The following is a 23,327-nucleotide window of genomic DNA, read 5'->3' as shown; positions in this document are numbered from 1 at the left end:
TTAACTATATTCTGTCTGACCAGCACAAGTGCTGCTACTGTTTCCTTCTTCATTATTTCTCTTGAGTTGGCCATTGTATTCTAGTTGGAAAGCTGAAGACTTCATAGGTTCTCTAATTATTATTCCAGATTGCATTCTTTCTGACTTTTCAGGAAAAGGGCAGACATATCCATCACAGGCTGCAGATCTCCAAAATGAATACAGGATGGCAGCAATGAGAGATCTAGAAAATACTAATAGGTTGTCCTGATTTTTGCAGCTATTGACAAATCAGAATGGATTGCCTTTCTTGAGCATTGCAGAGCTATATGTTCAGTTTGTTTGCTTCTAAAGGAAATATATTTCTAAAGGAAATATATGTGTATAAGTAGATATGTATTTAGTTAGTTGCCTTGTATGGTCTCCCAGTTCTCAATTCTGACTTTGAGTATCTAACATAGAATTAATTTTTTTTAAAAAAAGGGAACAATGAGATAAAAATAATACACAGCATACAACAGAATTGGAATCACAGAATTACATAACATGGTATTCTCAATCATTCTGCCAAGCCAACAGGCTAGGGCCATCTAAATCCCAGAGGGAAATATATTACAAAGGGCAGGCATAGCTCACTAAGGGATGTGACTTCAATTTTTGAGGAGATAGGATCACTGCTAGTGTTTGATGATATCCCTTACCATCACACAGACTTTGAACTTCCCAGATCTCCAGTCTCTAAGTTTAAGACTAATTAGGGTTAGCCTTATTATCATTATCATCTGCTACGAAATATTTCTGAGGCAAATTGAAGTTCATTAAAAAAATTCTTCCTTCCATAAAACTGAGTACAGATGAGACATCCTGTTTTAAGAAGCACACAAAGACTCCAGTCAGGGTTCTAGTGGAAAAGCCTCTTTTTTCATTCAGAACAAAAATACAATATCTATCAGGGCTTAATTTCTAGCAATGAGGGAGAAAAACATTTAAAGCAGACACAAGAGTGAATCATACTATAAACAAACTGATTAACATATTTCATAAAGGTTGTAAGAAGAAGAAAAAGCATATAGTTGATATTTTAAACAAAGAAGTAATGAATAAATGTCTGGGTATTGCTGAGAAGAAAAAATGTTCCTGTTTTTCTTCTTTTTATGAGATGCAAAAGGTTGAAGAGATATAGTATGTATATATTTCAAATTGGACAACAATCATTCAAAAGTTTGCTCCCATTGAAAAATCTTTGGTACAATCCCTTTTTCCAAAGTGACTTTTTCCAACAGCAACTAGACTTTGTTTTTCCTTTGAAGATGTTTCACTTCTTATCCTTTTGGGACTAACATGGCCTGAATAACTGAGAATCTCCATAGACATACAATCCCTTTTGTTAAAGATCACAGCTGATAGGAATATGTGTGTATGCATGCATCAGTGTCTGTGTATAAATATCCAAACAGCTGCTAGTAGATCATCTTCACATAACCAGTTACACGCACTTAGACAAATTGATGGATTTTGTTATCTGTCAAAGGATCCCAAGGCTGAACTGGTGGTATCTGCTAGCAGCAGGAAGCAATAGGTAAGAGTAGCAACAGCAAGAACAACAGCAAGAACTACAAAGATTTGACAAGTAATTTCAATGTCAATATTAGTTTCAAACCATATTCATTCCCATTATCAGGGACACCACATGACAGGCTGCTAATCTAGTCTGTATCTTTTCATTATTACTAAAATAAATAAATAAAAATAAATAACTAAAATAAATGACCAAAGTCATTATGGATGGAGGGGATTGACAACAATAGGCCATCAGGTGATAATATAAAAAAAAATGTGGGTTGGAATGAAAAAGAAGTAAATAGGATGGAGCATGTATTAACAAATGAATTTAAGCAGAAAATAAATAAATTGATTCTATATCTGGAAACCAAAATAAAAGGGAAGGTTGCAAAAAAATCTGAATGAGGTGATAACGTGAAGTGGAATTGGTGAATGTATGCAGGGAAGTAAAGGGTAAACATAAATATCAGAAATAGTAGACAACCTATATCCTGTTGGGTTACTGTTTCAGATATATTTCATTACTAAACAAAGAAACGAAATGACTGTGGATGGGCAAAAAAAGAAACAAGAGGACTTCTGATTATCTGCAACTTCCCATTGACTATATATATTTGGGGTGAGATTATCACAGTGGGATAGCTTGTGAGGGGTTTGATATGGGCTGGGAAGGATGCATGGAGATTCCACCCTTCTCTTTCCCCCTCTCCCTCCCTCTCTCCCACCCTCCCTCCCTCCCTCCCCCTCTCTCTCCACAAGCACATACACACAACTTTGACAGGAATGTATAAGTCAATGATAACTGCATGTTATCAACACTATGATAAGGAAAAACCAGCTAAAGGCTTTGGGGAAATTTACAGTGAATATATTTCATGAGAAAGGTAGAAAAAAACAAAAGAGATTTGAAGAATGATCAATCCATTCTCAGGTTCTGGAATGAACAAGAACAGTGACAGATGAATAACTATTAATTTTTTGGAAGAAATGGGTGAGAAAGAAAAAATAGAATGAACACAGAAATAAGAAATTAAAAAGTGGCAGTAGAAGCTACTTGGAGCAGAATGAAAAAAATATTACAAAATGCCACATAAATGTATACAATTTCCACTAATAGAAAGTATAAAAGAAGGATGTTTGCTGGATTGATGAGCTAAAAGAGGCTATGAATGAGAAGAATAATGTGAGAAAATGATTGCTGCAAAAGTAAGAGAAAGATATTGTACATTATAACCAAATTATACCTCTCAAATTCAGGCCAGCCAAGTGAAACTCTTGAAATTCTGCCCAGTGTCTGGAGGCTGTATGTGGGTCTAGATGGGGAGAAATTAACCAGACTAAGTGCATCTGAATGTCCATCTTGATTCTTGGTTGGGTTGGGTTGAGTTGTACTATCCAACCAGAGGAAATGTGGACTTCAGACAGGAGTGCTGTGCAACTTGAAGATTCTCTTGAACTTTTATAGTTCCTTTCAAAGAGCAGGTGGAAGATGTGGTTAAGAGCATATGATTAACTTAATAAGGTTACATTATGGAATGTTTTGCATGAAAATGAAACTTAAGACTGGGTACTAAACATGATTAATAATAGTCTATAATATTACAATAAATGGAGTACTTATCAAATGTCCCAAAAGTGAACAAGGAGACAAATCTATGATGTTCCCTTGATTGTTTAATATATTAAAAATAAATGTATAAGGAATGCCCATGTTGATATTAAAAGTATACTGATTAGAGAATATGAATGTTTATATATTTTGTATGCAGACATTGCCCTATTACTGGCTGAAAATTAAATGGTTTACAACAAATGTTATGTAGATCATTTGAAGCACTGAGAATTATATTCTAAAAAAATTATGAATCAAAGTTTAGGGAACTGTGTTAGATTGTTTTTTTAAAAAAGAATAAACCATTGAAAGTTTTACATAAAAGTCTTATTGTAAAGCAATTATATGGTATTCTGTTTCTTGCCCAAATGTATACTAAATTTCAGAAAATGGATAGAGAAATTTTAACACAGAAATTCAGATACAAGGATAATGGATAGTGTCTGGTTTAGTGAGCAATGGATGTGTAGCAAAAATGTATGTAAATGAGAGACCTGATGTCAAGAGAATTTTAGAAGTGGAATGCTTAGTAAGTGGAGGAAGAGGAGGAGATACAGCCAAGAATGAATGCTGAATTAATATGGTTTTAATATAAAAGAGAGTATATGGAGGAAATAGCAGTAACCCTTAAACTTACATACCACTTCACAGGGCTTTGCAGCCCTCTTTAAGTGGTTTTACAGAGTCAGCATATTGCCCCCCAAAATCTGGGTCCACATTTTACCCACCTCAGAAGGAGGGAAGGCTGAATCAACCTTGAGCCAATGAGATCCGAATTGCCAAACTGCTGGCAGCCATTAATCAGCAGAAGTAGCCTGCAGTATTGCTTTCCACTGTGCCACCATGGCTGTTACATAGAGCTGCGGTGGCTCTTATGTAAATATGTAGAGGCTGTTTGTTCATAAGGAGATGAGAACTGAATAATGAAAAAAATTATGTGAAGGAAGAATGGATGAGTGGGGAGAAAGAAGAAGCTTGAGAAAGTTATGTGTTGATAATTGAAAAAATTGATGACATCCCGAAAATGAGAGATGAGAAATTTCAAGAACAAAGGCAATGTTTGAAACTATGCATAAATGTAATGGGAGCCAAAGTAGTTTGCATGTGGTTGCATAAAGAGATATGCAGATATATAAATATGGTGTTGCTGTAAATTAGGTTTAGCCATGTTTCTTTTTTCTTACTTGTTTCTTATTTCTTTGGCTTTTATGCTCTGCAAAACATTGCTTATCCAAAATAATAGAACATTTGATATCTATGTAATGTAGTCCCAATAATGTACTTCCAGTAGATTCTGCAAAAGTGGATTTTTGAGCTGAAAAAGTGGATTTTGCAGCTCAAATATAGTAGCTTTATCATTATACAGTTCTGGGCACAGTTATTCCTATATTATCAGTGATGTATTAAAAAGATCAATCACTTAAAGAAATATTTTAATTAAAAAAATCCAAGGGAAAATATATAATTGTTTAGATAAAATTGAAACTTACAAAAAAGAAACATTCCCCTGGAAGATATGGATAGTATTTTCAAATAAAGGCTATTTCCAAAATTCAGGGATGTATAAAAGTTCGATGTTCAAGTCTGTGTGTATTGTAGGTCACAGGTCAAATTGTGCTCTTGCTGAGATCTATAACTTCAGTATTTGTCCCGAAACTATATATTCTTTGTCAACTGCAAAAAAATCCCTAGCTTTGTATTATCTCAAGAGAACAATTGCATTTTCCTGATGTAGAGAAATGGTTGAGATGAAAAACAAGAACATACAATTCCTGTGTTAGTTTCTTCAAAGGTCAATGAACTAATCTTAAACTTATGAGCTGAAGGATACAACACATAAAACTAAAGTTATTTTCTTGGATAGATTTTCTAATTATACCTAAGTATTTGATTTTTATTCCATCAAATTTTGCAAATATCTGTTATATCAAATCCACATTTGAATCTTATTTGAGACATCTGGAAAAGGTTTCTGTTGCCTCCTGACCTTTCTCATCTTTTGCCATTCTTTTTATTATTTTTTCTAAGTATGAGGATAAATTTGTTCAATATAAGGAAAGGAAAGATAGATGGTTTTGTAGAATTAGTGATTTAATTATTGATGGAAACCATGTTACTGTTGAATATATTTTGTAAAAGAAATAGTGACAAGTACCAGCTTGGTTTCGAATGAGTCAAGTTCAATCATTTCTTTGTAAAATATCTCGATCTCATCAATGACCATTAACAACTTTTGAAAAATTGTATATATCTATTTCATTTAATGGTAAGGGAATTTCATCAGTATTATTTAAAATTCATATATTTTGAGCTAAAGGTCTAAATTTCTATTAAAGGTATTTTAAAGCTCACTGAAATTTATTTGGTATCTCAACTCAGTGACTCTCATTAGAAGTCTTTATGGTATAAAATTAATTTTCAATTTGCTACAGCATACAATATATGTGTGTTAAGGCTGTGCATGCTATAAAACAATTATTTGGAAAAAATGTTTTTAAATATGCAGAAATATGAAATCTCCATCTCCTTAAAACAGCTACTCCTTCCTTTAGAATTCCATGAGAAGTTCAAAGAGGATGTAGCAGCTTTAATGAGCTACATTAATGGCATTATCCTTTTCAAAGCAAATGTAGCTCAATACATATGCTCTCATTTTTTTCATTCATTTTTTAAAATCTTTTTTATATTGTTTATCTTGTTTATTTAATATATTTATATATTTTATATATTTGTTAATACATTCAATTTTGTGAATGTGGATCTGAGTGCTAAGCAGAGGTAATAACATCACTATAATATAAAATCACAATATACAGCAAAAATAAAAATCAATAAAACAGCAGCCAATATCATCAAACCTAATAATAATTCACAAGGTCACTTTACCTTTCAGCCTCTTGGCTATTCAGTAAATAACATTTCTTATGTATTATATTATGTACAATTATATTATGGTTTATAGTATAGTATGTAGAACATATTATGTAGTACTGTACATGGTACATACAGCATACTTTGGGGTGTGTGTGTGTGTGTGTGTGTGTGTGTGTGTGTGTATGCCATATAACATAATATACATAGTATATGATATTACATATTATATAAATAGTATGTAAAAACTTCTCACATATTTGGCAGATTGATTCCTACACTTTGTCATTATTAAAATACATTTAATCAAATCAATTAAAATACATTTGTTCTTATTAATTTCTGATTTGAATATATTGATCTTTAAGTTTACATATGACTTATTCTTTTGAAATATATATGTACAAAGACTATCACAAGCTACTTCTTGACCTTCCTAAGACTTTGTGTTGTGAAACAGAATTTCAACTGAATGTATTTTTCATACTTGTACTGTATTAAATTTTGTCCAATAAAATTCTTGTTTGATTTTTAAGGTTAATAGAAAAAAGTCAAATCTCAAGACCTCTATATGAGAAAGTATGGGGTGATTCAAAATCCCCTAATGGATTTCATAATTAGGCAAGAATCAGCAATGGTGTTGGAGCACTTATATAAAATTTATATTAAAATGTCTCTATACCTCCCTATTGTCCCTCTTCATCAGTCTCTGGATCACAAAGGTGAAATTTGCTACCCAACACAGAAAAAACCCGCACATTTTATGTTTGTGCTGAGAAATGAATTAACCAAATGACTCCCCAATGAGAATTGTTTTAACTCAATCAACAGCCTGATTCTGAGCTGAGCTAAGATATTTTCAAGACTCTATTCAGAATTAATATTCCTCATGGAAATCAGAAGCTGATTCTTTGCCAATCCCAAAGGTCATTTCATAATGGAGAAATAAGCTTGTCCTAAACTTCTTATCCAAACTGTTACAAACTGCTGCATCTGTCACTCGCTGTGTCTTTTGGCACAGCTACAGATAAATGAAGTTTCATTGCCATAATATGAGTAAAGAATCAGATCCAATCTAGCAGACTGGTGTTCTCTCCTATCACCACCCCCTCTTCTCTTTCTCTTATGCCTTTAGACAGAGTGGAACACAGCAAATCTCTAGAAGTTTTGATTTAGAGTTGATTGTACAAAACATTGCAAGGCACAAAACGTATCATATGATCTCTGGACTTTGCACCAGTCCCTGGCATCTTCGGTACATTGCAATTTCTAGACAGGTTTTAAAAGGATCTTCACCTAAAGCACATTAAAGTATTCAAAGTAGGAGGGCAACCAAGATGTAAGTAATCATTGTTCAGACTGACTACTTCAGGACAAGTTGCAGTTGGCACACTAGTTGCAGTGGTACATATATACTCCTTGTCACAATCACGTTTGATAATCCTGTGATGGCTAGAGATAAGGACACTGTCAAACTAAAAAACTGTTCTTTTAGGAGTAGTACAACCCTGTCCAGAATAAGCTTAATCTCATACTAGATACATTATATTTGTATTTACGTAATGGCCACCCATATCAAACAGGGACTCGAGGATATATATGATTAAAGATACTCACACACTACTTTTCTTCCATGACTTACAATCATTGGCACCCAAAACTAACAATAAGCCCACTCACAGAACTCATTTAACTTGAGGAAGCAGCTAGATCTTTAGTGCCTTATGAAAGGCTAACAGGGTTGGGGCCATCCAAATCTCTAGGACTTTACAAACATCATTTTTATCTTCTCTGGATTTAATTTCAGTTTTTTCTTCCTCATCCATCTGTTTATCAGAACTGAGGATTAAGCAACATTAAACAGCATAGGAGTCTAAATAATTAGTCTTCCAGCACAAAGAAAACCATTACAAAACAATTTCCAAGGGCCATCTCTGTCACACAATCAGAAATTCACATGACCAGTGATCCTGAAAGCCACCAAAAGACCAAAGACAACTTGCAGATTTACATTCTCTCCATCTTATTTCCAGTGTAAAACATCTACTAGCAATTAAGATGCTGGACTTGTTGACTGGAAGGTTGACAGTTCAAGACAGTTCAAGCTTTATCTCCATTCAATTAGAAGATATAGATGGGGTGATGGGGTGAGCTCACATTCTTGCCCAGCTCCTGACAACCTACCAGTTCAAAAACATGCAAATGCAAGCAGATGAATAGGTTTGATGGGAAGGTAACAGTGTTCTGTGCATTTCGATGTATAGTCATTCTGGCCATATGTCCATGGAAGTGTCTTTGGATAATGATGGCTCTCTCAGCTAGGAACAGGGGTGAGTACCGCCCCCTAGATCAGATATGACTGGCCAGGGGAAACCTAACCTTTAATTAGGAAAATCTTTTTGGGTGAATGGAGGTATAGCTTTTTCAATGAAGGTTTATGTTTGCTCATTTAAGTAATTTATGCTCTAGGAAGCACCAATTGTAGGATTTATTCAATCAGGAAGGGCAATGTGCAAGCAATAAACAGTGACCCCTTCAAACCCAACATATGCATTGCTGGAAATATGCCCCCCAAATCAGACATAAAACTTCAAAATGCTCCTCAGTGTGGACATTGAAACACTCCAAGGGGAAAAATGTCCACTCCTACATCAGAGATCAGGAGAAATAATGTTATATATACTGCTTTTTATTATTAACTAAGAAAAGGATTTTGAATGAACTTGACCCAGGACAAAAATTGCTCTCTCTTTTACATTGCTTAGGTAGAATTGACCCGTAGCACCAAGGAGACAATTTTAGGCTTACTACAGGAGAAAAGCAGGTACATTTTTGGATAACTTACCCTAGAAAATATTATATAGAATAATTTGAAGTTAATAATCCATATTACATGGAGCCCTGGTGACACAGTGGTTAAACTTCAGTATTGCAGGCAAATTCTGCCCATAGCCTGAAGTTTGATTCTGATGATTGACTTAGCCTACCATCCTTCCAAGGTCTGTAAACTGAGAACCCAGATTGTTGGGGGCAATATGCTGACCCTGTATATGTGTAATAAAGTGGAATGGTATTATAAGTCCAAGTGCTATTGCTATAACATGTTACACAGATATAAAAAAGCATCCATATACACAGTTCAGCTCTTCATTGAAATGGATGTCCCAGAACACAGCCACTGTCTTGTACAGTATAATTCTGATCAAAACATTATCAATCATCTTTCTTTTTATTAATGTGTAAATGACATTAAATTGAAAGCTAGTTGGTTGTAGTGATTAGGTAATTAATCTAGAAATAGTGAAACCATGTATTCTAGCCTTAGGGATAAAACCAGTTAGGTATCCTGGGACCAGTCACTTTTTTAAGCCCTTGAAAGGAGACAATTGCAAACCAATTTTGAAAAATATTCCAAAAATCTGCAGGGACTTGTCCAGGTGGTCCCCATAAATCAGACATGATTTAAAGAAATTGCATTGCATTAGATTCAGATAACAGTTTAGAATTGCCATCACCTATTAGAACTGAGATAGGAAAGTAATTCAGATATTAACGTTAGTAACCACACATTAACTCTTTTTTGAAGAATTTTATGCACATGCCCTATATTAGAGAAACCAGGACAAAATTCAGTAGATTATTATGTTGCCTCATGCCCAGCAAAATAACCATGTTCTCCATATTCCCAAAATTTGAATCCATTTTAATACAACTTTTATTTAAATTGTTTTAAAGGCAGACAAAAACAAAAACTAATATAAGGTAAGATAGAGAAAATAAAAAGAAATCAAGAAAAAAAGTAAAAAAGTCACAAAAATAGAAAAGAAATACAAAAATATTCAAAGTAGTAAATTTAGTTTACAGTGATTATAATTGTATGTTTACCTCTTTTTCTGTGGCTACAACATGACTCTCTTCTGTTTATAATCTCTTCTGTATAATAATAATCAGAAAAGTTCATTTCAAATGCTTATAAGGGGTTTTCAGTTGGCAATAAATGTAGACATTGCCTTTTCTCTGATCAAAGAAATCAATGTAGCCATCTCAGCAATTTCCATTATATTCATCAACCTCTCTTCCACTGTGAATAATGCATATCTTTCCATCTTTGTGCATACAAAACTTTTGCTACAGTTATCATGCATTTAAAAATTTCCACAGCTTTTCCCCATCAATCTCAAAAGAAAAATATCTGATTTAATTGTAAACTACTCTTTAAAATATTCTAAATTGGTATATTTATCTATCTATCTTTCTTTCTTTCTATCTATCTATCTATCTATCTATCTATCTATCTATCTATCTATCTATGCAGGTTTTGGCGTGTTCGGGTCTTTTCCCGTGTAAGATTGAGAGTATCTTGGTGACGTTTCAATGATGTCCCACTTGCCATCTTCAGGCTGGTGCTTTTGGCTTCGTGCTTGTGTGAGCATAGTGTGATCGGAGCTGCCATCTCTCTATAAATACTGATGGGGAGGTGTGGTGTGCTGGCTTTGTTGTAGGCAGGCTGGTTGACTGTGTTGTTATTTCTTGATTGGTTGATAGAGTTGATTGACCAAGCAAGAAATAACAACACAGCCAACCAGCCCACTTACAACAGAACCAGCACACCATACCTCCCCATCTATTTATAGGGAGATGGCAGCTCCGATCACGCTTTGCTTGCACAAGCACGAAGCTGAAAGCACTAGCCTGAAGATGGCGAGTGGGACCTCATCAACATGTTGTCAATCTTACACGGGAAAAGACCCGAACACGCCAAAACCTGCATACCTACACCCGTGAAAATCTATGAAAACATCTATCTATCTACCTACCTACCTACCTACCTTATCTATCTATCTATCTATCTATCTATCTATCTATCTATCTATCTATCTATCTATCTATCTATCTATCTATCTATCTATCTATCCAGGATTTTCTAGTTTTCTCAGATCTCCCAAAATGTCTCTTTGTTGTTCACATTTCCAAAATAAATTTGAATAAATCATGATGCACGGCCCAGTTTCATATAGGCCAAGGCCCAGTAGTGGGCCATGGGTTGAGGATCCCAATCGATTCCATAATCTCAATATGTCACATCTAGCATAATGATTTTTAAAATGCACATTAATCTTGACTTTATCATGCCCCAAATATCTATACCAACCAAATCTGCAGTGATATCTGTAATTCCAAAAGCTATCTATTTCTCAACAGCCCCCTTTCTTTCATCCAAACCAAAGAGCAAAATACAAAATAAAATTTCAAATAAAGTAAACCCATCCTTCTCTTTGCATCTTATAAAGATACTGGTGTATCCATTCCAATTCTTGGCAATTCTACTGGCCAGGTCTCTCCACATCTTCCAAAATTGCACTACTTTTTTTGAATTGTTCTATGCTGGTGTCAGCTTTGCTGGTGTTTGTTTCTTATAACATCTGATATTTAACTTATCTCCCCGCCCAAACAAATTCCCATATATCCTTCTGCCACTATTTAAATTGTGCATTACTTGTCAAAACAGGTATTTCTAAAACAAAAATACCATTCTACGTGAGACATTCATTTTTATCACAGAAATTCTCACCAGCAATGGAAGCTGTAATTTCTTTCATATTAACATATATTTCTAATTTGCATTTTAATATAGTTATTTTGGAATAATGTACAATTCATATTTGTCACAGTGATACCCACATATTTCATCTTCTTCTCAATCTTAAAATCTGTTTTTTTTTTTTCATCAGGTCTGTTTGATATTCTATTTTTACCTTTTTGTTTAATATCTTCATGTTTTCCTTATTAATCTTGAAATCTGCTATTGCATCAAATTATTTTAATTTGTCCATTTATATTTCAATTCCTTTATTTTTTTATAAAAAAAATTATTTGGGTTTTCACAAAACATAATACAAGTAAAATTTCTTTTTTTGAGAATAGCATGGTCCCAGGTTATCACTTCTCCATACAGACACAAATTCAATTTCATATTCATCTTTGTGTTCTATTCCATATCATTACTATTTTAACATTTTCTCAATAATTTTTCCCTTCCCTTAGTTTTCTCAATCTTTTAATTACCTCATTCCTTCCTAAATTCAATTATATATATCTTTTTCTAAGTTTCAATATCTTTCTAGTCATTATATTTATATTTGTCTGTCCTGTTTCAATTTCGTATTTCCCTGTAGTATGACACCTTTGTATCTTTTAATTTTTATCCATTCAACTCTTATTTAAACTTCAATTTATGCCTTTACAATTAAAACATTCAATATAACACATAACTTCCAGTCGAATTCTGCTTGGTACATTCTTAAAATATGCACTAAGTTCTTAAAGAGAAAAAATATATATAACAATAATATATAAAATACTTATTCTATTCCAATTCAGCTCTATCATTAATGTTAGTTATAATCTTTGACATCTTTAACATTTCTTTTCAATAGGTTATCATACTTCTAGGAACACTTATAATATTTCCATAATTTTTTTATGTTTCTTTCATATTCCTCTTCACTTAAATTTTTATAACACATTGATAATAATTAAAATGTTCCCCTCCTTTCCTAATTTCATTCTCTCATTCTCTTTATTTCATTTATTTATTAAACATTCCATTCCATTACAATGAGTATTTTATCTATCATTTTAATCACACTTGTTTCATATTTTCAAAGTTCATTTCTATTTCTAATATAACAATACTATCTTATGTACCCTTGCAGAATTCCCCTTTCAATTAAGTTTTCACTCATTATCTCTGTGTCTTCTAAAAAGGCTTATACCCTTAATCCTTATATGTTTTCCCTGTTTCTCTCTGTCCTGTTTCTGTTCTTTATAATTTCTTTTCCTTTCCCTCTTCCCCCTCTTCTTCTCCCTTCCCTTTTTGACCCTTTCTCTCTCTAATTCTGATTCTCTTCTGTAATCCTATCTTCTGTTTCTTCCTAATGTTGTAATTACTTTTCAAACTATTCTTTTTGTGGGTTGTTTTTTTAAATCTGAAATTTTTCACTCTTTCCCCCCTTTCCTTTCTTTTCCCCACATAAAAATACTTGGTCATTGAAGATGGCTTCTTCTTTGTCCCGCCCTTCTTGTTCTACAGGCATTTCTTGTTCTTTCTCATAGTTCAGGATCTCCATTTCTAAAAATTGAAATACGAAGCCAAAAGAACCTCTTCCTTCTTGTGCATCTTCTTTCTGTTTTTTAAGTTCCATTCTCAATTCTTCCAAGAATGATAACATTTTAAAAACTTTTAAACAACCACCCAATTAATTTTAGCCCTTTAGATCCAATAGCCAAAAATCCAAAAATCACCAAGTAATCCAAATAATTCAAAACCGTTTCTTCTTGCTTCTTTTTTCCACTTTCTCTTCCTGGGGTTCTCTTATCTTGTTACAAAGTTTCAGTTAAAATGTATGTTTTAGGAATCTCGTTAAAGTTTCACTGTTAATTCCTTTCACTTCCAGGTGGTCTTTTTCCAGATCCCATCCTTTTGTTTTTTTCCTTCTTTTAAAAGTTTTTGAGAATCCAGAAATCTACCTGTTAATGTCAAAGTGGATTTTTGCTGGTTTCTTGCTTAAATCTCTTAGTTGTCAGTATAGGGAAGAAAAGAAAAAAAACCAAATCCTTTCCCTTCCCTCTCTCATTCGCCACTTCAAAGTCTTCTTTGGGAACAATGTTATTCTTTATCATTCAAATTCCAGGATACCTTATATTGTTGCTTTTTCAGTTTGACCCGGCCAGCCAAAACTTTCTTTTTTTATCTTCCTCCTGCACATTTTTTCCAGTCGAGTTCTTCTTTGAGGTGGCCATTTCTGACCACTGCTACAACTGCCTTCGGGAAAGGGAGTAATGGCCAGCTGGGGAGGAGAGATATAACTCTCCTCAACCCTGCTGGCAGTCTCCCCCCTCTTCACCATCTCTACTGGGTGGCTTAGCCCCGAAACCAGCCAGCACAGGGCGCTCCAGGGGCGAGCACAGATGGAAACTGCACACGATCACAGATTTCAGTCTGTTGCCAAAGAAGGTCAAACCGGAACCTATATTTCAATTCCTTTCAAAGATATTCCCAAATCAACACCATGCTATCTGCCAAAGCCCCTAAGTTTCTTTTTAATTTTTCCTCCACAATTCTCTAATCTTGTCTTATATCTGTATTAAATAATTCAAAAACTAAGTGAACAAGAGCAGAGACAATGGAATTTTTGTCTTGTTCTTTTTTGTAACTTACAGAATTTTGTGAGATCTCCTTTAACAATTATTTATATTTGATTTGTGTAAATCAATCTTATCTCTTTTATGAGGTCCTCTCCAAAATTTCTTTCAAAATGAAGATATGGACAAGAAAACCCAATTCAGCAAAATCACTGTGGCTTATTTTTCATTATGTTCTTCCGAATATTTTATTAGAAATATCAAGCACATTTCTAACATTATCCTTTAATTGTCTTTTAAGTAAAGACCCACATTGATGCTTATGAATACAGTCTTGCAAAATTATTTTCAGTCTATCATCAAGAATCATTGGAACCCTGACATAGTATTTATGTAGTGCCTGGTTGTATATGGCTTTTAGTTGATTAGGGTACTGATGGCTGGCTATTAAGTCCTATCATTCAACAGGAATGCTGATTTACCACCAGTTTACCAGGCACTTAGAAGTTGAAAGCACAGCAGCACAAAGAAACAACCATCAACAACTTACTGTATTTTTTGCACTATAAGACATTGAGACTATGAGATGCAGATTAGCTTTTGAGGACAAAAACAAGAAAAAAAATCTGCCTCTGCCTCCCAGCATTCACTTGGTATTCATCTGGCTAGCGTCCTTGCAGCAAACAGCAAACATCCTAGTCAGCTTCAGCATGTTATCACAACCCCAGCACAGGGGTCATCGGGGCTCCTCTCCATTGTGCCCACCACCGGACAATTGAGCTGAGCTGCTGTCACCGCCAGGGAATGCTGGAGCCTTCACTGCTGAGCAGCTGATTGGCAGTTGGATTGGCCTTGCAGAATACAGCTGTTCTAGGCAGAAGGGATTGCCACTGTCTATCGCTGCCCACCCATTCGCTGCAACCCATTTATTGCCACTGCCAATCACTGCTGCCTGTTGGCTGCCACCCATTTACCACCATCATTCACCACCGATCACCACTGCTCATTCGCTGCCACCTGTTTGCTGCCACCTATCATCATCAGCAAACAGACAGCACCAAATGGCAGTGGCAAATAGACAGTGGCAAATGGGTGGCAGTGGTGGTGATCCCTGTCACCTAAAACAGCTGATCGGTGGTATTCCAGGAGGCCGATCCAACTGCCAATCAGCTGCTCAGCAGCAAAGACTCCACCATTCCCTGGAACATTGCACCAATCCCACTCCCCCCACCGCAATATTCACTCAATAAGATGCACAGACACTTCTACCCATTTTTTGGGGGGGGAGTGCATCTTATCATGCAAAAAATATGGTAATAGCATCAGAAACACAATTGAGAACTACTTGTGTTCTCTGAAAATTTCTTTAATTCTTCTCTGATTATTTCATCCTAGATATCTTGTGTTTTCTCTTGTTTTTTTCTTCTTAAATTTACTATTGTGTTGTATAAAATAACCACTAATAAAGCTTTCCTAAAATCTGGTAATATATTGATTTTAGAAATCTTAATAGTCACTTTTTTGAAATTCAAATCATATTTGTTTCTGAAAACAATCATTTCTTTTTCAGAAAAGTAAATATAGCCTCTGGAATTTCCAATTTTTTTAGTGCCTATATTTATACCATCTATCCTTAAACTGCCCATGTCAAAGAAAACATTTGGTAAGTTGTTTTGAGTGGTTTAAATATATTTCTAAAAAGTTCTGAGGAGTACTGGGGAGATCACTCCATTCCAATTCTGAATCAAACACCAATTTTCATAAGAGAAACCTACTAATCACTCCATCATCATATATAAAACAATACTTTGTCCTCATTTGGGGCATAAATTCTCAGTACCAAAGTCACAGGCTCGTGCATATTAACTTCCACTCCAACAAATATACCATGCTTAGTGTCAACGTCCAAGACAGCATGCTGTTCAAAGTTGCTACAATGCACCGATTTGGAGTTGCCACACATGCACACAGGTAGGGGGATGCATGAAGGCACATATGGGTGATTGATGATGGGACAATGTAAACTGGGAGAACAGCCAGGAAGGCAAGCCAGCTGCAGTCAGTTCAGAAGCTACCCAGGCCTAAAGAGGAGCCAGTGAGGGAGCAACTGGGCTCAAAGAGTACTTGCTGGAGCCAGCCGGGAGCAACAAGGAACAGGAGGGCAGGGCATGCTGAGTCTGTATCGCCAGATGGCTAGCAGAAGCCAGTAATGCTGGTTAGAAACCATTGTATTGTTCATTATGTGCCAAGCTGAAATTCCAGTAGAGATACCTGTTCTGCTCACAGTGTGACTTCTTCTTTTGCTGGCTTGATTTAGAAACATGGCACTTAGTCAATGAAAAGTTCCGGTTTTAGATGGGGGTTTACATACAAAAGAACTCCATTTCTTTTCTTTTTTCTTTTCTCTTTTCAAATACATTTTTGTTCCCTTTGAGATTAATTTTTCACTAAAACATTTATAAATCAAATATTTTATGTTCATTTTTCTAATATGTGTGTCTCTAGGCAAATTATCTTGCTTTACTTCTTTTAAATAATGATTTTTTTTCATTTTTGAGGAGCACGTGCATTTATATTCCATGGTAAGCATTTGTAATTCATAATCAAACCAAAAATTTAGAAAATCAATACTTGTAGTGCCTAATTCAGTGTCAACTTTTCAATTTCCAATTGCAGTTTTTGAAGTTTCTGTGTAGTCGCTTCTGACACCTTCATTTGAGTCTCCTCCAATTTCTCTTTGAATTTTTTTTACAAATTCCCTCACTTTCTGGACTGAATTCAAACCTCAGATTCATCAATCACACCTTTCAATCTGTTTTATTGAAATAGGATCTTTTTCTGCTTTTAATCTCTGAAAGACATTTAAAAGAATACCTTTTCTCTTATGTAAAATTCTAATGGGAATTTTTTTTAGAACATTCTATCTCTACGATGAATCTTCCATTTGTACTAAACTTTTCTTATTCTTGCAAATTTTATTTAATCTACATACATAATTTCTGCTTCTGTATCCTCCTCCTCATCGCAATAAAAAAGTGCTAAGACTTCAGTAATATGTCCCTAATATCTCCAGGAAAATCCTTTAGGATTGCTCTAAATTTTAAAGTTCCTTCTCTCTCAATTCCAATACAGCTACTTATTTTTCCAACTCTCTGTATATAATTTCTGCCTTACTCTCCAAAATTTCCAGATTGCCGTTAATTTATTTTACATATCCACACACTTGTTTTAAAGAAATTGTCACCCTAATTTTTTCATCTTGTCTTTCATCTTTATAAACCTTTTGTTCATTCTTTCCCCCAAAAAAGTCACAAAGTATGTCAAGTGTTTCAGCTAACTTACTAAAAATCTGTAATTCCTCTCTTTGCAGCTTGCTCTAGCAATCCTTTCCTCTTCACCATTCTTGTCACTTTTCTGGTTCTTACCATTATTATATGGACTACAAAAATGTAAGTATCACAAAGAAAAGTTTCTTGCAAACTTATATCCATATAGGCAGTATCTGAAGGAGATGGGCAGTTAAGGAATAGGAAATATATATGAATGAATAAGTAAGTAGCAAGTAAGTAAAATAATACATGGCTGTGAGTTTTATTGGAATCCCTTGATTCCTAGATGCTCAATTCACAAATTTATTGCAAAATTGATTGCAAGTAGGAAATCTCATGATCTCTCTTTTTTCCAGAGAGACTTTGTCAGTCAGAATTTATCTGGCCGCTGGACTTCCAGTTTGGGTCTCTTCAGCGACAGACCGAAATCCGTGATTGTGCGCGGTTTCAATCTGTGCTTGCCATTGGAGCGCCCCGATCCTTTGGATTCAGGGCTGAAGTCACCCTGTAGAGATGGTGAAGAGGGGGGAGATTGCTAGCCGAGTGGAGGGGAGCCGCATCTCTCCTCCTTGGCTGGTCTAAACTCCCTTCCCCGAAGGCGGTTGCAGCAGTGGTCAGAAATGGCCACCTCAAAGAAGAACCCAACTGGATAAGATTGTGCAGGAGGAAGACAAAGAAGAAAGCAGGACAGACCAGGCTAAACAACAGAGAACATCTAAGCAAGGTACTCTGAATCTAAAAGTACATAGAGCGATACTTCTGAAAGAAGATCTTTAAGTGGTGAAGGAGAGAGAAAAGGAAGTTAAAAACCCTTTTTTTAGCCTTTATATTGACAATTACAAATGTTATGGAAAGAAATTTATATTAATCTATTTTGACACAAATAGGCAACCTTAAACTGAAATCTAAGTGTCAAAAGGAGAATAAAGATTTTTTCTTGTTCAATTTAAAGCCCTAAAAAGGAGAAGAGTGGAGGCAAAAGGGTGGGACTTGGAAAAATGGAAAAATGGAGTGCCACCTGGAAAAATAAAGAGGATTAACAGTGAAACTTTGAAAAGACTCCAGAGGATACATTGTAACTGAAATCTTATTAAAAGATACAGTAACCCACAGAAAGGAAAAATAAAGAAAAGAAACAAGAAGAAACAATCTGGGATCTTTGGTGATTTAAAAAAATAGTTTTTGGCATTGGTTTTTTCTTTCTTTTTCTGTTTTTACTTAAAGTCAATTGGGTGGTTGTTCAAAAATGTTTAAAATGCCATCACTCCTGGAGGAATTGAAGATGAGTCTTAAAAAACAGATAGAAGATGCAGAAAGGGGATCCTTTGGCTTCATATTTGAATTTTTTGAAATGGAGATCCTGAACTATGAAAAGCAAAAGGAAAAGCTTCAAGAGCAAGAAGAAGGGCGGGACAAAGAAGAAGCCATTTTCAATGATCAAATAATGCAAAGTGTGGTAATAAGGGGAAAAAGGGGGAAAGGAGTTAAAAGTTTGAGATCAAAGGGAACAGCCAAAAAGAAAAATAGTCTGAAAAAGAAGTATAACAGCAAGGAGAAGCAGAAAAGAAAACTACAGAAGGGAAAATTAGAGAGAGAAGGGTATAAAAAAAGGAATGAGAAAAGGGGGGAAAGATAGAAAGGGAAAGAACTTATGAGGGACAAAAACAGGAAATAAAGAAAAAGGGGAAACATACTAGAATAAAGGTATTTGCTCAGCTAGAAAACACAGAGACAATGGTTAAATTAAGTTAAAAGTGAGGATTCTGCAAAGGTACAAAAGATAGTGTTGTGACAGTAGAATACTGTAATGAGTTAGAAATGAAATAAATAAATAATCTATGAGATAAAACTGTATTGTTATGTAATGGTATGTTTAATTATAATTAATGCAATAATAAAAAAGAGAGGGAAACATTGCAATTGTTTCTAAAGATTGATAAAATATTGAAAAGAAATGTGAAAGATTTATGAGGAAATTTATACCAGTTATTAGAATGAATCGGAATAATTATTTTGCTTATTAATAGTAAATAATTTATAAGATAAAACTTTATGACTATCCAATGGTATGTTTATTAACAGGTAAGTAATAATGAAGAAGGGAGGAAAACATTTCAATTGTTCTCAAAGATTGATAGATATTGAAAAGAAACGTGAAAGATTTACAAGGTTCATACAAGTACTAGAATGAATTTGAATAACTATTTTGTTTACTAATGTTTTATATATATATATATATATATATATATATATATATATATATATATATATATATATATATATATATATATATATATATATATATATATATATATACACACACATATATATACACACACATATATATACACATATACATATATACATATATACATACATACATACATACATACATACATACATACATACATATATATATATATATATATATGTATGGTGTTTGGCTTGGTTCGGGTATTTTCCCACGTCATTGTAGTTCTTTTAAAGTTGTAGCAACGTTTCAGCAGAATCTCATCTGCCATCATCAGGCTTCTGTATTGTGTCCGTCTGTGGGTCAGACTTTTACAGTGGTTTCAGATTTAAATTTGGGGCAGCCTATTGCTGTGCCAGAATGGTTTTTCTTCATCCTGATTGGTTGGGAGTCTTGGTCTGTGTTTATTGGTCTCGGAGTTTGCTGTGTTCTGCTTGATGGGTGTCTCTGATATCTTCTGTCTGTTTTTTGGCTCTTTTGTATCTTGATTGGCTGGCAGCATTGTGTTACTTTAATGGAGGCCTTTAGTGCAGCTTGGCTTCGGGTAAATGGACGGCTATCATTAGTTAGGAAGCTGGGTTTCATCTGGGTGCCTGATTGGGGTGTGTTTGAGCTGGAGGTATCAGGGGGATCTGTTTGTGCCCAGGTGTTTGCCTGGCTTGTGGTGTGGAGATTTTTTTGTTTGTGAGTGCAGGCTTCCAAATGATTGACAGCCTGGTGGAATCATCTCTTCTGTTCATGCTTTCTGGTCTTTTTTCAATCTCTATGGCTTCTCTGATGACTCTGTGGCTAGGGTTTTCCATAGTGGCCAGGGTTTTGGTGCCATTGAAGTTGATGCTATGACCTGTAGCTTCCATGTGTTGGACTAGTGAGGAAGTGTGTTCCAGCTTTTTGACTGCATTTTTGTGTTCATCCAGGCGGGTACTTATTCTTCTATTGGTCTGTCCAATGTATGTGGCCGGGCATGATGCACAGGGGACTTCGTATATGCCTTGGTTTTCCAGGTCAATTTTATCTTTGGGGTTGCTAAGGATGGCTGCTATTTTTCTGTCTGTTTTGAATAGCAGCCAAAAAAATCTCCACACCACAAGCCAGGCAAACACCTGGGCACAAACAGATCCCCCCTGATACCTCCAGCTCAAACACACCCCAACCAGGCACCCAGATGAAACCCAGCTTCCTAACTAATGATAGCCGTCCATTTACCCGAAGCCAAGCTGCACTAAAGGCCTCCATTAAAGTAACACAATGCTGCCAGCCAATCAAGATACAAAAAGAGCCAAAAAACAGACAGAAGATATCAGAGACACCCATCAAGCAGAACACAGCAAACTCCGAGACCAATAAACACAGACCAAGACTCCCAACCAATCAGGATGAAGAAAAAACCATTCTGGCACAGCAATAGGCTGCCCCAAATTTAAATCTGAAACCACTGTAAAAGTCTGACCCACAGACGGACACAATACAGTAGCCTGATGATGGCAGATGAGATTCTGCTGAAACGTTGCTACAACTTTAAAAGAACTACAATGACGTGGGAAAATACCCGAACCAAGCCAAACACCATACATGTAAGTACCCGCGAAAACTTAAGAAAACACACACACACACACACACACACACACACACACACATATATATATAGTTTTTGCTATGTTTTTAGAATTTTTCTTTTTACATTTTCAAGGGGAAGTACCAAGCAGAGTCTGAATGATGAGATTTACATGATATAAAATAGATATTAGAAATTTGAATGTTATAATTTTAGAATGCACAAATTCAATGTTTAATGAGATTTCATATGATAATAACAATAAGATTTAAAGGTGTTGCACTTCGATTGGCAATCATAGGGGGAATTTTGCTTCTTAAGAATGTTGGAAGAGAATATATGAAATTGTAAACAAGACAGACGAAAGTATAAGTACAATGAATAAAAAGATATAGAAATTTAGGTAAGAGAAATAGGATTGAATAAGAAAAAAATGAGATAACCATAAAAGAAAATTAAGAGAAGTAAAGGGAAAAATTGGAAGTTGGAAAAAGAGTAATAAGATATGAAGTTGAATACATAAGATGAATATGCATATGAAATTGTGTCTGTATGGAAATGTGATAACCCGGATGTTTTATTTGTTTTGTTAAAACTCAATAAAACTTTATTTAAAAAAAAAAAAAGAATTTACCTGGCCACTGTTTTTTGCTGTAAGCACTCCAGAGGATTAATGTCATTGCCAAGAAGATCATTGGTTGCCCTCTCCCCTCTTTGGAAGAGCTTTATAGCTCCTGCTGCCTTAAGAAAGTTCAAAACATTCTCAAAGATCCATCTCATCCTGGGAACTCTTTTTTTGAACTATTACCATCTGGCAGAATAATAAAAACAGGGACAAATAGGCTGAAAAACAGCTTCTATCCCAAGGCAGTAGCTCTTTTGAATTCTGCTGTATAGTGCAGTGTTGGTGTGGTGTCGGGCGTTTCCAGTTCAATGTGTGAAGGGTGAAGGATGTGTGTTTGTGTTTATTTTCATGGTCATGATGTGCACTGAAGATGGTGTTTGATTTTGTTGTACGAGGTGCAATGACAATAAACTAAACTAAACTAAACTAAACTAAACTAATTGAAGAATGTTAAAAAAATGACTGAACATTCCGATAGATACATAGAATCATTCTTCCACTGTAAAAAAAGTATTTTCCAGGACAGGTGAAATTTTAAAAAAGACATAGCACATCAGATCACTCTACAATTTTGAAGGCCCTTATTCAGAAATATACCAATGGGTATACAAAACAAGTTATGTCATTTTTATTGATCTCATTTCTGTCTTTGATTCCATTGGCAGAGTTTGATTACAGGAGAAACTAGCAATGACGGGCATCAAAAAGTGTCTTCTGTAATAATGAAGATTTTGCAGCCAGAATAAGAATGTGTCGCTGTGGATCCTTGACAAACCCTATTTTATAGGAGACAAGAGTTAAACAGAGATATTTTATTTGCTTCCTTCTGATTAAACTTTGATATTAATGATATTGCGGTGGCCAGGAAGTCACAACATTTTTTTCTTGCCCTCCCTTATTGAACAGAAAATATCATGTTAATGTATGCTGATGACATAATTCTTATAACCTTTACCAAGACTGGTAATTTCCTACATGGAGAGACAATGTACCTGTGACTCTGGACACACAGAAACAACAGTGCTTCTCCAATGCTATTTTACAAAGATATTAGTATTAACTTCATCTTACCATTATTATCCAGAATGCAGAAGGCAATTCTATAACTCTCTGCTGCTTGTGGATACTAACTTTGCTACAACACATAATGCTGCCAGGTTCTGTACAGCAGTCCTAAAAAATCTGTCAGAGGATGATCTGTATCTCAAATCAGCTCTAATGAATACTTAATTTGTTAGCTAAGAGTGTTTTATATTGTGATAGATTTAGTTATCCATGTATTACTTTTATGTTCCCTTGAATTTATTTAATGCTTTTATTTTGCCCTATAGATTTTTTTAGACTTTTTGCAAAAGTCTTTTTTAAAAAAACCTATGTATGTGTTTGCATCTATGTGC

The 23,327-nt window shown here is 34.8% G+C and overlaps 1 long non-coding RNA gene across 1 annotated transcript in view; it reads left to right on the top strand.

Moving 5' to 3' along the window:
* LOC148128827 (uncharacterized) overlaps positions 1 to 19,350 on the top strand; it is a 156,631-nt gene extending 137,281 nt beyond the window's left edge. Inside the window, exon 2 of the long non-coding RNA XR_015745905.1 lies at positions 19,132 to 19,350. This is a non-coding gene — a long non-coding RNA (uncharacterized LOC148128827). The remainder of the gene's footprint in view (positions 1 to 19,131) is intronic.
* The last annotated feature ends 3,977 nt before the right edge of the window (positions 19,351 to 23,327 follow it).

The sequence above is a fragment of the Notechis scutatus genome, chromosome Z, assembly GCF_049901735.1.
Source record: "Notechis scutatus isolate UNSWTSFEM ecotype Mainland chromosome Z, rNotScu1.2, whole genome shotgun sequence".
In the NCBI taxonomy this organism is placed as follows: domain Eukaryota; kingdom Metazoa; phylum Chordata; class Lepidosauria; order Squamata; family Elapidae; genus Notechis; species Notechis scutatus.
The sequence above is the reverse complement of the archived record's forward strand: the minus strand, read 5'-3'. Positions and strand labels throughout refer to the sequence as shown.